This window comes from Myxine glutinosa, chromosome 1, assembly GCF_964187855.1.
Source record: "Myxine glutinosa chromosome 1, kmMyxGlut1.1, whole genome shotgun sequence".
Lineage (NCBI taxonomy): Eukaryota > Metazoa > Chordata > Myxini > Myxiniformes > Myxinidae > Myxine > Myxine glutinosa.
Window position 1 is genome coordinate 61,857,942 of NC_136261.1, and position 15,862 is coordinate 61,873,803.

Genomic DNA, 15,862 nt, shown 5'->3' on the forward strand with positions numbered 1-15,862 from the left:
ATATATAAGTGATAAGTTAAAAAGGGGGGGGGTTGGGGATTTTAACGGGCTACCGCCGCCTTTTTTACTATTATATAAATGATAGAACCAAGTATCAACCAGACTAAAGAGTGGAGGTGTAATCAACCTTGGTATATAAATGGAAAACATAATGAATGTGAAAAATATCAAATAGGTATAATTGAAAAGGCAACTGGTAAAAAAGTTCACAAAACAAATAAGAGAATTAATTTAAATACCGGTGAATTGGGTAAAAAAGATGGAAATATTTTTGAGTGGACGGAAAACTTTGATGGTTGTCAGGAAAATATATACTTTAATTTAAAAATGGTATGTGGCACTGGAGGCGCTCAAGCAAGAACATTGAGGGAGGTTTACCATTTTATCTTAGCTCAGTTAAAATATCTTAATAAAGAACCAAACTCAAACATATTTTTTGTTAATATATTAGATGGTGAAGAGAGTTGTAGGAGAATTAAATTATTTCCCACGCATAAACAAATATTTGTAGGGTCGTTGTTTGAGTGGGTTATATTCACCAGATGATATTAAGAGTAAAAGGTTAAAAGGTCCATGAGGTCAGAAGGATCACAGGTGTTTAAGTGGTCTAATGAATAAGGATAACATGTCAAAAGGTTAGAAGGTTCGTAAAGAACAGGGTGAGAGAAATATAGGTGTTTAGGGGCAATGAGGGAGGGAAAGAATTAATATGGAAGTGAATGGGTCAATGTTTGAGTGGGTCAAAGATTAATCTGCCAGATGATATGTAGAAGAAGGATGATAGGTCTATAAGAGAAAACAAATATTTGTAGTGTTTGAGTGGTCTAATGAACAACATTAAGGATAGGTACTACAGACAAAAGGTTCATAAAGATGAGGGTGGGAGAAATAGAGGTGTTTATGATTTTTGAAAAAGACAAGGGGGTAAATGACATTAGATAGGGATTTCACATGTTAAACGGAGGTGTCCCAGAAGCAACATTATTACACTACTGAGAACAGTATTCCATTGAGCTGCGGATGAAAGCCTTGTATGTGGTGAGGAGCTCAGGTGTGCTGAGGAAGGACTTCGCACGACGGAGGATGCCCAGTCGGCGACTGGCTTTGGAGGCCAGCTTGGAAATGTGGTTTTCCCAAGAAAGATCATGGCATATAGTGAGACCCAAAATCTTGAGTGACAGAACTTCTTGGAGAGGATTGTTGAGAAAGTAGATGGGAGGGTTGTCCAGTCGATCTTTTCGGAGAGACATAGTAAGAGTGTGAGATTTGTCAGGATTGAAAGACATGTTCCACTTGTTTGACCAGTCTGTGATTTTGTCCAGGTCGTCAGAGAGTGAGGAGGCAGCAGACTGCCGATCTGAAGGAAGAGGAATGGAGCGGCAGAGAGTGGAGTCATCAGCAAAGAGATAGAGAGGATTTTCGAGAGAGTCAGAGAGATCATTGATGAAGACCAGAAAAAGCACGGGGCCCAGAACACTGCACGGGGCCCAGAATATTATGTATTCTCTCTGAACCTTTATGGGTGGGCAAAATTCGTTGTTAACTTTGATCAAGCTGGAGATATTTGCATATAACAAAGCTATGTAGGCTCTAAAATTAGTGCCAAGCCCGCAAGCATGTAAAACATGACACAAAAACTCATGATCAATGCTATCAAAGGCCTTTGCAAGGTCAAGAAACACCAATCCAAAATCCTCTTTGACACATTTACCAGTTAACAAATCTCTGATTAGGAATATGTTGTCGTAGATGGATCTGCCAGGGATGCCGCAACTTTGATCAGGTGACACCAGGTCCCCAATAACTGTCTTCAACCGGTTCGCAAGGACCTTGGAAAACAGTTTGTAATCCGTGCACAACAAAGAGATCGGACGCCAGTTTGACAGGTGTCGGAGATCGCCAGTCTTGGGTAGCAGGCAGAGTACTGCTCTTCTAAGACTGAGCAGTAATTCTCTGGATAAAAGAGACGCATCCAGAACGTTGAGCAGCTCTGGGCCCAAAATGTCCCAGAATGCCAAAAAATATTCGGCGGGTAGGCCATCGATGCCAGGGGCCTTTTCCGACTCCATCTCAGCAAGTGCACCGGTTAGCTCTGGAAGGGTAATTGGAGCATCTAGTTCCAGACGTTGGGCCTCAGTCACAGAAGGAAGATAAGAGGTCAAAACATTCATCATTTCGTGAGAAACTGTTTTGGCCTTGAAAAGTTCAGAAAAGAAATCGATTACATTTAATCTTATATCACTCGGATTTGTTAGGATGTTCCCCCCTGGGTCCAAAACCGAAGATATAAGTCGTGCTGGTTTCTCTACAGTTTCTAGGTGAAAGAAAGACTTAGTTGGGGTATCTGAAACCTTTATATTCTGTATTCTTAGCCTGACCAGTGTGCCCGCTGCTTTTTCATGGATCAAATCCCTTAATTGGGCCTTCTTCTCGAGTAGCAACCGATAGTTCACTGGGTTGCTCTCATTGGCCAACTTGCTCTCTAACCTTAAGATGTCTGCTTCCAAGCAAGCCATCGTGATATGTTTTACATTGGTACAGTGCGAATTAAATTGTTGACAAAATACTCGAATTTGGGCCTTTAGGTTATCCCACCAGACTAATTGAGGAGAAAGAAGATTTTTTAGTACTCATTTCAGCCCAGAAATCACGAAAGGAGTCTGTAAATAAACTATCTTCTAAAAGTTTAACGTTAAACTTCCAGTAACTATTTCTGCATGTGGGTCGAGGAAAAGAAAGATCTAAGGTTACCATATGGTGGTCTGAAAACAATGACGGAAAACAACCTGAAGAGGCCGTGACGTTCCTAAAGGGTACATTAATGTACCAGCGGTCGAGTCTTGCCGAAGACACCCGGCCATTGGCACATCGACACCAGGTATACTGGGCTATGTTGGGGTGATGCAATCGCCAAACATCCAGTAGACCGGCCGTCTTAAAGAAACGGGATAGGTCCGCATGGGACTCGGGGTGGGGTTCTGCAGAGTTTCTATCCTTCGAAGGGTCAAAGGTGCAATTAAAGTCACCACCAATGCACACACATTGGTCGAGATCAACTGATTTCAGGTGGTTTACCATGGAGGTGAAGAAGGCCTTTCGGTCCCTGCTCTCGCTAGGTGCATACACATTGAAAATGGTGCAGCGGAAGTTTTGGTGTACGAGCTGAAGGGAAATAAGCCGGCCTTTTATGACTTCCTGAAAATGACAAGACTCAAAAGCTAGACCTGGCTTTAGAAAAAACCCAACCCCAGCAGATGAGGCTGACAGATTGCTAAAATAGCATTGCCCTTTGAAAGTTTGGCACCAGTCATGTTCCACGTTAGGTGTGATGTGGGTCTCTTGTAGTAAAAGAACATTTGCCTTTTTACGATCAAACAAGTTTTTGACTTGGGCCTGACGGAGGTGACTTGCAACCCCCACCATTCATGTTTAAAGTCGCAAAGGAAATGTTTTTCATTCCGTGTTAATGAAATCGCCCTGTGCTTGGGAACACTCCGTACCTGCTCGGGTAACAAACTTTCTTAACCTGTGGAATTGAGATTTCGTCAGGTCAAAATCCTCACGCGCTTTGATTATTGACTTTGCGGTGCACATGAATGCAGCCAAGTCAGGGAAATAGTCTTTAATGACAATGTTGCGGTGACGATACGTTTCGTTAAGGAAGGTAAGAATGAGTTGAGGGGATACCTGCGAGTGACCTGTCATCGCTTGTGACAGCGCGGTTGCCTCAATGTCATCTTCGGACTCAGACACGTCAGATAACATGTCGTCAGGATCTGGGGTATTACCCGCTGCCCCCGCGGTCTTGTCTGGAGGCACCTTTACAAGTTTCCCAAGGTGTTCCCGAGAGCACTCGTTAACACTTTGGTGGATATTTGTATCTGGGGTCGGAGCTTGGGTTTGAGATCCCAGCAAACTCAGATTTACCGGCCCCGTTTGTACAGTGGGAACGTTTATTGAATCCTTAGTCTGCTCGGTATTTAAAGGGGGGACAAGCGGAAAAACATTCCCCAGCTCGGAAATGGTAATACTTTCACTGGAGGTTTCGCACTCGGAAACTTCCAGGTGAGAGGTACAAATTTTATTTTTCGGCTCATTTATATAATGAGACTCGCTGGTGTCATTGACAACGGTATTCATGTACTCAGTTAGTGAGGGAATGTCAGAGGGACACTCGGACACATGTGCACCGGGAATGGTGCCGCCCATGACCGCCTTCTTTGCAGCACCAGCGAAATTGCTTGACACTGGTGCTCTTCGCTTTTTAGAATACACTATGGATTCTTCGTTCATGGGTTCGGGAAAGGGGGCAATGCTAGTTGTGTCAGTCACATCGGTGGGTGTCATCACATTGGAATCGGAAAGCACCGGTGTGTCAGACGACTCAGTCGGGGTGTCAGAAGGTACGGTCGGGGTGTCAGAAGGTACGGTCGGGGTGTCAGAAGGTACGGTCGGGGTGTCAGAAGGTACGGTCGGGGTGTCAGAAGGTACGATCGGGGGGTCAAAGGGTACGGTCGGGGTGTCAGAAGGTACGGTCGGGGTGTCAGAAGGTACGGTCGGGGTGCCAGAAGGTACGGTCGGGGTGTCAAAAGGTACGGTCGGGGCGTCCGAAGGTGCGGTCAGGGTGTCAGAGGGTACGGTCCGGGTGACGGAAGGTACGGTAGGGGTGACAGGAGATACGGTTCGGGTGGCGGAAGGTACGGTAGGGGTAACAGAAGATACGGTCCGGGTGTCAGCGAGCACGGTCGGGGTGTCAGAAGGCGCGGTGGGGGGATTGGCCTTTTTACAATCACTTTCGTTATGTCCCGGTTCACCACACTTCGGACAAGAGGCCTTAGGACAGAATCTTTTAACGTGTCCGAATTCTCCACAATTAAAGCAAGTTCAGGAGGCTGAGGAAGCATACATGTGGTATTCCCGATCGTCCAACGATACTTTAAAGGATATATTTAAACCTGTATCGGCTCCGCGATCCGGGAGAATCATGTACACCTGCCTCCTAAAGCTCATTACGTGTTTAACACGATCGTTGCGACACCCGAGCGGAATCATTGAGATTCGGGAAACAATTTTACCATAACGAGACAGAACGGATAGGAGTTTCTCGCCTGGCATAAACGGTGGTACGTTGGATATTGTTATCTTGGTAGCTGGCGTATCCATAGGGGATACCGTAATATAATGACCCCCTTTTATGGTTAGACCGGTACTAACGACGTCATGAACGAGTTTTTCTTCTGACACGAAGACAACAAATTTCTGGTTCATTCGTGACGCCGCACGAACATTACCGTCTCCTATGATGGATCCCACGGCAAGGATAATGTCCTCAGTAGGAGCTCCTTAGGGCGGAACACATGCGAATGCGTGCTTACGTGTTAAATTTTCGAACGCCTTGTAACGAGAGCGTATATTCGCCATACCAGCGAAATTTCCCCCCGCCCCTCCCCCCTTGTCCGAACCGGACAAGAAGGTATCAAACCTAAATAATCGAACTAAAGTAAATAATAAACGTGCATTATAAGCACAAAAATGGTTTACAAAGCGCCGTCAAAGCCAGTAGGCCGCACCCAAAATGGGCTCGCTCTCAATCCTCTCTCTCTCGAAGACAAGGGTGCAGAACGGATGAAAACACAATGCCGAAGCACACAGGATGGGAAAGGAGAGGGAGGGGGGCAGGAGAGGGGGAAAAAACTCTCAACGGACTCACCAAAACATAGAGCAGTTGCTCACAGCCGCCATGACGCCACGCCCAACACAAACGGCCTGGAGAGAGAGAGAGACTGACTGTTTCTTCCTTTTATTACAAGAGTACAGAAAATCAGTTATGTTCAGTCATAAAGAAACAAAACACAATAAAAATGGTCTCAAGGAAAAGTTATTATCAAATCATCATCATCAAGTGTGCATATGACATCATTAAAACCCACTTTTCTTTAAAACATATTAAATTCTTGTTCATTTTAAAAAACCGGTACTCTAGCTTTAGTCTTGCATTTACAAGAGCCTTAAAGGTGAGCAGTACATCATATGACGAGTCAGAAGCGTTTCCCATTTTTTTCTTCCTGGATTTATAAATTGCAAACTTGGCCTGGCCAATTAAAAAATTCATTAAAACCACATTCCTAAGGGAAGACGGTCCTAAAACACCATAAATAAAAACATTGTGATTGAAGAGGGAACCAAGCTTCACAAAGCGTTCCTGAAGGAATGTAAAAAGAGGTTGCAATCGTTCACACTCAAGGTATATATGCGGTAGGGTTTCAATGGATGCACAGAAAGGGCATAGATTAGAGTTAGCAGTAGAAAACCGGTTCAGTAAAACATTATAAGGTAAAATCCAGTGTACAAGTTTCCATTGAATATCTCCAACATACTTTGGAGTAGGCAAGAGATAAAAACTTCGCCAATTGGGGCAATGGGGTGGTATTGGGGGTAAAACATCCCGCCATCGAAGCCTCGGGTGCTCAGAAAATGTGTTTGCGTATAAAATTTTAACGTACGCGTTGTACAAAGTTTTCTTTGGAAAGGCGGTAAGGGATAATGCAGTATCATCAGGGCTGTTCAGGCCAGGGGACAGATTAAGTGGCGGGCTGAAGACTAGGAGTTTGGGGAAGTCACCCGCTGTTTCCTCGAGGGAAGGGCCAAGTTCCTCACAGGTATTACGATACGTTGTGGATATCCCTTGAAGGAACCGAGAGATGATCCTGACAGATTTTATTCCGGTTTTTTGTGCCACAGCGGCAGCACTCAGCCGGCAGCTCCCAGACTCTGTCATGAGGTCTTTCACTCGCAGCAGCTTGGCATCAACAAAGCGTTGAACGAGTCCCCTATTATTCAAGCTGTTTTCCAGGAAGGGGTTGTAGCATAGGGGCTCATTCAACAACATTTCCATGTTGTATGTTGCCATTTCACGGGAAAAGGACAGGGCTTGCCAGGCGTTCATCACCCCTTGGTAAAAGGTGGGCAGCAAGGATGAATCGATTTGATGAGGGTTCATCAAGAAAAGTTCTCGGTCGTAACCCAGCTTGCATGTAAGCTGTAATATGCAGTTAGCCAGAGGCCTCTAGAGTAGGGCTTCATCTCCATATACAAGTTGGCGCACGATATGAAGCCGGAGGATCATAATCCGGCTGCGGATATCAATAAGACCTTGGCCACCTTCAGTGAGTGGTAAGTATGCCACGGGGGGTTGGAGCCAGTGTTTCCCGCTCCAGAAAAAGTCGACAATGCTCTTTTGCAGTGTAATAAAAAGGCTCCCGGGCGGTTGTAGGCATATCATCTTATGCCATAGCATAGAGGCGACAAGATTGTTAATGACGAGAGTTCTTCCGCGGTACGAAAGTTGAAAAAGAAGTCCTTTCCAGCGGGCCAGTTTTGCCATTACCTTGTCTGGTAATCCCACCCAGTTCTGCTGCTCAAAGGTGTTGTCTCCGAGGAAAATACCGAGGTATTTAATGCCACTTTTCTGCCAGTTCACTCCTCCTGGTAGGACAATTGGCGGGCAATCTCCAGGTCCTATCCAAAGGGCTTCACTCTTCTTCCAGTTTACCTGGCCTGAACAAGCCTGACAATATGTTTTTAGTGCCTGAGCCACCGCAGTGACGTCAGCACTATTTTTTATAGAAATACAGACATCATCTGCATAGGCAGAGACTTTTAGCGGTGTGGTAAGAATTGATCCAGTGAAGCCAGAAATGTGCGTACGTAATTGGAGCAGAAGAGGTTCGATGGCAAGAGAGTATAAAAGTCCAGATAGCGGGCAACCTTGCCGTACTCCCCGTTGTACAGCAATGGGGCTACACAATACTTGATTAATTTTAAGAACACTGGATATATTACAATACAAAAGTTTAACGTACGAGATAAAAATAGGTCCAAACCCAAAATTCTCTTAAACTCTAAAAAGGTACATGTGGTCAATACAGTCAAAGGCTTTTCCTTGGTCAATAAAAAACAGACCAACATTCATATTAAAATTGTTACAAAACCGAATGGTATCACGGATAAGAAAGATATTATTAAAAATAGTGCGTCCAGGAATACAAAAGGATTGATGTTCTCCTATTAGTACATTCATAAAAGGTTTCATTCGATTAGACAAGGCTTTGGCTAAAATTTTATAATCCGTACATAAAACAGAAATAGGACGCCAGTTCTCTATAAGTTGAGTGTCCGCTTTCTTAGGAATTAAGGTGGTGACTGCTCTCCGGCAACTCCACGGCAGTTGTCCATCCTCTAAACATTCATTCAATACCCGCAGTAGGTGAGGTCCAATGGTGTCCCAAAAAAACTGGAAAAATTCACTTGTCAGCCCATCCAGTCCAGGGGCTTTATCAGGTTCCAAGGCCTTCAAGGCAGCGGTGAGCTCAGGTAACCTAAGAGGATCCTCCAACTGCTGCTTCTGATCCTCCGCCAATGTTGGAAGGTTAGAAACAAGTTCCGATATTGCATCCTGGTTAATGTCATGCCGCATAAACCGTTGTTTAAAATGTTTCCGGGCACATTCCTTGATTCTGCCATCTTCATAAAGGAGTTCCCCATCATGGAGCAAGCGTGTAATCATTGACGAAGAGGCCCCCCTTTTAAGGCTGAAGAAGAATTTGGTTGGAGCATCAAGGTCGTGTATGTACCTCATCTTCAGGCGCAATAAAGCATTTTGTGCTCGCCTTTCGGATATGGAATTCAGTAAGGCCGTTTTTCCATGGATTTGTTGCCTCATTCCCTGGTAGCTCACACTTGCGGTTCCCTGAAGCTGTTCCTGTAATTCCAGGATTTCATCTTCAAGTAAGGTTGTGGTTTTTCTTTCCTCTTGAACACCATACGCACGATATTGTTGGCAGAACAGTCTGATGTGCGTTTTGGCATTATCCCACCATTGTCTGAGGTTTGAGAAATTCCCTTGGGAGGCAACCAGAATATTCCAAATTTCCGGAAAAATGTCCTTAAAGGTACTATCATCAAGTAAGTTGTTATTAAATTTCCAAAAAGCACTCTTGTGTTTCGGGCAGGGGGCAGAAATTTTGAGAAATGTTGCGCTGTGGTCCGAGAATCCTGATGGGCAAATTTTGGATGACAGAACGAGGCGTTCAAGTGGAGGATTAATATAAAACTTGTCCAAGCGAGCAAGTACAATATTACCCTGAATGCATCGACACCATGTGTATTGCCTGATTGATGGGTGCTGTACCCGCCATATATCTGTCAAATTCATTTGTTTTAAAAATTGGGTGAGAGGGATTGTGGAGGCAGGATGGGGCTCTGCACTGTTCCTGTCGAGTTGGGGTTGGAGGGTGCAGTTAAAATCTCCACCAATACAAACATGATTGTCTTGGTTTTTTAGGGCGTTTTGACTGTCGAGGGACGTTAGGTGTGTCCCAAGGTCATTAAAAAAAACTCGCCGAGCTACAGGCGTACTTGGGGCATAGATATTAAAAATAGTATAGAATTTTCCACAGTAGTGGAATTCTAGGGATGCTAGGGATCCCTTGTGTATTTCGTCGAATTTAAGCGATGAAGGCGAAAAGGAGGGGCTAAGAATTATTGCGACACCGCCTTTGCGGGAGTCACCGTTACTAAAGAAGGACAGGCCGGGGAAGAGCCTACACCACTCTGCGACACAGCAGTCGTTGGCATGGGTCTCTTGTAAGAGGGCAATGTCAACTTTCTTCTGTAATAAAAAATCCCTTACTTGAACTTTACGGACAGAGCTACATCCTCCGTTAATATTCAAGCTACAAATGGAAAAACTCATTACAGCTATAAGGAGGAGTGACCACCACTCAATTTTTTGATAGCAGTTCATTCTTAGCTTTTTGCAACCACTTCTTTAAACGGTGACGTTGGGAGGAATTGAAATTAAAAACGTGGGGCCGTTTTACCATCAGTTTAGCGGAATGTATAAAATCAGGTAGCTCCGGAAAAAAGGTTTCTATTACAACATTCCTTTTTCGGAATGTGTCCTTAAGAAACCTTTTTATCTCGGAGGGAGGGATTGGAGGGGTTTCTTCTTCCTTAAGGCTACCACATTCACTAACAGAGTCATCTATATCAGATGGCTCAGATGGTGTGTCACACTGGTTTTCATCATTTATCTCCTCACCGTCATCACATCCCTCCACGTTATCGGATGGGGCATAGTCCATAGAGGGGGGGGACGGGGAGGGAGAGAAATGAGCCATCTTCAGGGGAGGGGGGGGGGAGGGGGGGGGGTACTAATTTTTGCGGTTCAACCATATCAGTTTCTAGGTCAGTAGACAAGGGCGAGGATTCATCCACATCTATGTCCTCCAATACCGAGAAACGATTTTCTGTGACGAGGGACAAATCTAGGGCAGAGAGGACGGGCTGTCGGTTTTCAGTTGTAGGTTTTTTAAAGAGATGACCGTTTTCATCTGTTGTTTGCAGATGTCTTTTTCCTTTTGGGCAGACTAATTGAAACTCGTCCTGGTTAGTGGGAAGAGATTGCAAGGGTTTGGGGGGAGGGGGGGGAGGGAGGACGTGATCATCGGGAGGGGATTCCCATCGGCTACCACGGCGGGAGAGGTAGGATCAGTTATAGCAGGCAACAAGCTGTGATTGGACGATGTCGCCTGGGGGGTGAGATCTATAGTTAACAGGAGATGGCTGCAATTAGATCCTTCAGTAGAGGGAGGGGCCCCTGTTTCAAGGGGAGGGGAAGGGGGTACGGCGGGGGGGTTTGGATTGGTGGTAAGAGGGCTTGGGTCGATGGTGGGAAGGTTCGGGTCGGTGGTGGGAGGGCTTGGTTCGGTGGTGGGAAGGCTTGGGTCGGTGGTGGGAAGGCTTGGGTCAGTGGTGGAAGGGTTTGGACCGGTGGTGGGAAGGTGGGGGGGTTGCTTATTCCCGGTTCGGAGGGGAGGTTGCACTTGTGGAGAATTCTCTTTTCGGGGGCAGTCATGCTTAACATGCCCAAATTGTCCGCAGCCAAAACATTTTAGAACGTTGGTGGACACTTCCACTGTATATTCGTTCTGTTGATGTTTTAATTTTATTATAAGGTTTAAATCCTTCTGGGAATTTTTTAAAATCATAAACACTTGCCGCCGGAATGAAACCACGTGCCTTAAATCGTTGTTTCGTGACCCGAAGGGAATCATGGAGATACGAGACACGATGGTACCGTATCGGGACAACTCTTTAATTAGTACATCGTCGGATACAAATGGGGGGCAATTGGATATCACGACTTTTATCGCTGGGCTATCTAGTGGGGAAATCATTACAAATAAATCTGGATCGATTGTCAAACCCTGTTCGACAATTTGTGGGACACAATCCACGTCGGACAAAAAAATAACGATCCGCTTGTTCATCCGCGAAGCGGCAACAACCTTGTCGATCCCGACAACACGACCGGTTGCGAGGACAACGTCCTCGACACTAACCTCACGTTCCGGAGGTACACAAAAGAACCCGTGCTTACGGGTCAGGCTCTGAAAGGCCGTAAATCGAGATAGTGCAGCTGCCATGCTGGAACAGCTGCACTTACAACCCCTCCCCAACTCGGGGAGGGTGAATATATAATACAATCTTCCCTACCCGAACTCCGGGAATGGGAAGCAATCAGACCTCTCCGATTTCCCTAACTTTGGAAAAGGGAGGCAACAAAACAAACTGAAGGAAGGATAAGCGAAAGGAAAAAAAGGAAATAGAGGTTTAAGATGAAGGAGCAAACACCGATCGGGCGACGCCCAAAAACGGCGAACCCTTACCAGCGATCACCCTGTGCTCTCCGGCTCTCTCTCCCGTCTCAACGTATATGGGAATCACCAGGAAGACTCCACGAACAGGTACAAGGACACAGAGGGGGGAAAACGGGGGGGGGGGGGGAATGGAGCAACAACACAGAGCACTCACAGGCCTCCACAAGCAGACGCCATGACAGTACAACCAGCATACAAACGGCCAGCAGGTGGCGACAGAGAGGAGAGAGAGAGAGAGAGAGAGAGAGAGACAGACAGACAGACAGACAGACAGAAACAGAAATGGCCGATCCATGGGGACCAATCGGAACTCTGACCGTGACTGTCCTGGAGAATCTGGGGAGCAGGCAAGAGTGGGGAAGATTTGGCCCCTGACTTGTGTTGGGAGGTGCACCCATCACGAAGAGGTGTCCCCGATAGTAGTGGAACACTGTTGTTCTTATAGCTGTGGTCTTTGCAGATCTTTACTACTGGTTACACATAAATTCCATTTAAGTATTCTTCACTGTGGGTGTGTCATCGTTTTGGGTGTAATGCCATGTCATCTGGCACATCACAATTCGGTGACTGGCCAGGTATTTGAAATTTGGCCAAGGTAGCAGCACACAATTGCCCTACTCTTGTACTCGACCGCAGGATCAACCAATGGCAGCAGCAGACGCCCCAACCGAACTTTCATTTGGAGGACAGCACACTCATTGGTCCAACACCCCGCCTGCAAAACACCAAGTGGTCAATTTATGGTCATTTATGGTCAGGTCGAGAATCAAACCCAGACTAGATACCTCAATAGCGTGACCGCTGAGATATTCCGCTGGCGTTACCGTGACAGTATAATTAGGGTCGTCAATTTTTTTTACGTTAATGGAGAACAAGCCTCACACAATCCACCAGATCAACCCCTTCTGGTGAAATTACCCAAATCCAGAACCACTGCTCACCTCCACTCAACCCGCTGTTTCCCCGCCTCTGGAATCAACTTCCACATTCTCTTCAATCTCATTCTCCCCTCCAAGTCTTCAAAACAGCTGTTCGCGACCATCTCAGATCATCCCCCATCAAAAACCATGATCTTTTCTACCCCATTAATTAATTAATTGTAATGCCCCCAGGCATACTTTACAATCTTCCTCAAACATCTCATTCGTTTCCAAACTTTTTAGTTGTTTTTTTATTTCGTTATAGACTGCAAAGCAATGTCCAACAAAACCACCACCATAAGAGAACAAACCAACACATCCAAGTTCAAACAGCACCGGTAACCTACAAAATCGTTACCAAACCCTTCATTATCTGCCTGCAATACCATGGAAGCAAAATCACCAAGTGATTGTTCTTACATATATGTGGAAGAAGAAGATTTGCGGAGTTAATATCTATCTATAATTCCACTAATCTCTGTGTGTGTGTTTGTATGTTTGTTTGTATGTTTGTATGTTTGTATGCGACCGCTGTTTCTCGACAACCACGGGTCCGATATACTTGAAACTTGCCAGGTATATTGCTGGGGACCCGAGGATGTGCCTTTTCAAGGTTTGAAATTAATCGGACAAGTAGTTACCGAGCTATGGCGATTTAGCCGTTCGCCGTTCGCTTTGGCGTTGCGAATGGACCAAACCATTTCATGTAAATAGAGGGGGGGGGTTCTGTGGTCGTTGCGAATGGACCAAACCATTTCATGAACCAAACCATTTCATGTAAATAGAGGGGGGGGGATTGTCACCGTACTCGCACCCACGTACCCACGTACGGGCATTGCACCCACGTACGGGCATGCCCTAGTCTATCTATAATTCCAGTAATCTCTGTATGTCTGTGTGTATGTCTGTATGTCTGTGACCGCTGTTTCTCGACAACCACGGGTCCGATATACTTGAAACTTGCCAGGTATATTGCTGGGGACCCGAGGATGTGCCTTTTCAAGGTTTGAAATTAATCGGAGAAGTAGTTACCGAGCTATGGCGACTTAGCCGTTCGCCGTTCGCTTTGGCTTTGCGAATGGACCAAACCATTTCATGTAAATAGAGGGGGGGGGGGGGGTTCTGTGGTCGTTGCGAATGGACCAAACCATTTCATGTAAATAGAGGGGGGGGTTCTGTGGTCGTTACTGCCACGTGGTTTCAAAGTTTTTTTTTGTTGTTGTTTGCACGCATGCTTTTTTGCACGCACGTACGGGCACCCACGTACGGGCACGTCCTAGTATTGTTAATGGCAGTTATTTGCTGCAGCACTGAAGTTTCACATCATTAAATAGAAAACGATAAGCCTGCAATACAATCTAAATTTTGCGGAAAGAGCCATATATATATTATGTACACATATAGAAGGGGGTTGGGTGGTATGATTATTATTGTTATTTCGTATGCGCACATGTTTGTATGTTTAATGGTGGTATAACAGGGGCTCAAACTCAAGATCCTAAGATCTTAAAGGTCCACAGACACAGAAAATCATGTTTGGTTTAGACTTTAGATGGTTTCACTTAACACTTAATTGTTGTTATTTTCTTGAATAAATATCTTGAAACGAAGATTTTAATGTTTTTGGTGCACTTTTAAGCTCGATTAGCCCCACCCCTCCCCATAAACGGCAATTTGTTTACCCACGTGACCCACCACGTCATCTCAATAATATTTTTTTTTCTGCCGGTAGGGGAAGGCGGGGCAAGTTGAGCCAGTTTTTGTTCTTGGAATGTTAGGACTGAACTTACTGATGATCTTGCACAAATGAGTATCTTGCCTTCTAATTTAATCCTTGGGAAACATTTTGTAGCTAGTTCTTACTTTCTATCCCCACACTGAAAGTCACTGTGACCTTTGAAAAAACGGAGGCCAAATGGCTCAACTTGCCCCGCCTGAGGGGTAAGTTGATCCAACCTCTGGGGTAAGTTGTACCACATAGGGGTAAGTTGATCATTGCCCCAAATAAAGATAACTAAAGTAGAAAAGCATTGTTTTGCCAGAACAATATTTAATGTTGTAAAGTTCTACAACACTGAACGAAATGATTACCTTGTGTTCATGGTTATAGTAATCAGTTATGAACAAATTGAGTCACTCTCATAGAAAAACAAGATTGTCAACTGTGGTAAGAAAAGTCAACTCAATCCACCTGTCACAGTTTCATGTCACAATTAAACAAAAAGTATCCCAAATAGTTGATCATTGCCCCAAATAAAGATAACTGAAGTACAAAAATTTGTCTGCCTGAAAAATATTTAATGTACTTGTTACAACACTGAACGAAATATTTACATGTGCCTTGTGTTCATGGTTATAATTCAATGTGGCAGCTGGATTGAGTTGAAAACAGCTGCCACAGTTTTAAATCACAATAAAACAAAAGTGTCCCAAATACACCCAGAAAGGCCAACAGTCAGACTGTGGCAATTAAGGCACAATATCTTGCTCATCAATGCCAGCTTCATCATTTGGATCTGGAACTAAAACTAAAACACGTCAGAAATCAAGTCAATTAAGCTGCCAAACTGACAAGTCGCAATTGAACACAAGCTGTCCAGAACAACGGGCAGAACTGCCAACGCACTTAGGCTGTGGCAGCTTACGCACGATGTCTTGCAGTTCAAATCCTGCTTCATCCTTTGGGTTTGGAACAAACACTGGGTTGTCAGATCCAACTTTTCCAGCAACCTTCTGCAGGAAGACACCTTCAAACTGAAATTCCTCTCCATTCAGTACATCAACCCGAGCAATGTAATGCACAAATCTTGATTTGCCAGCACATTTGCCCGAGCTTTGCTCGGAGCGCTTGAAAGGGCAGCACGGCAAGGAATGCTCCCCGGGGAGTGGAGATGGTACACCCAGTGTGGTGCAGGCTCGCAATGTATCCAATGACCGGGGTAATAATATGGTATTCTGTAAGCGCTTTGAGCCTTTGGGGAAAAGCGCATTATAAATGCTAATTATTATTATCTCCACCAACATGAGTTGGCAAGTTGAGCCAGACCCTACGGGGCAAGTTGAGCCATGGCTCAACTTGCCCAGTAGGGTCTGGCTCAACTTACCCCAGTCTGAACTTTCTGAGACGTCTCCACATACACACATATTCTATGCATCCATCGTATTAAAGTCTATGACAAGAATGGAGACACATACCTGGACTAACAATTGTCATCTGAT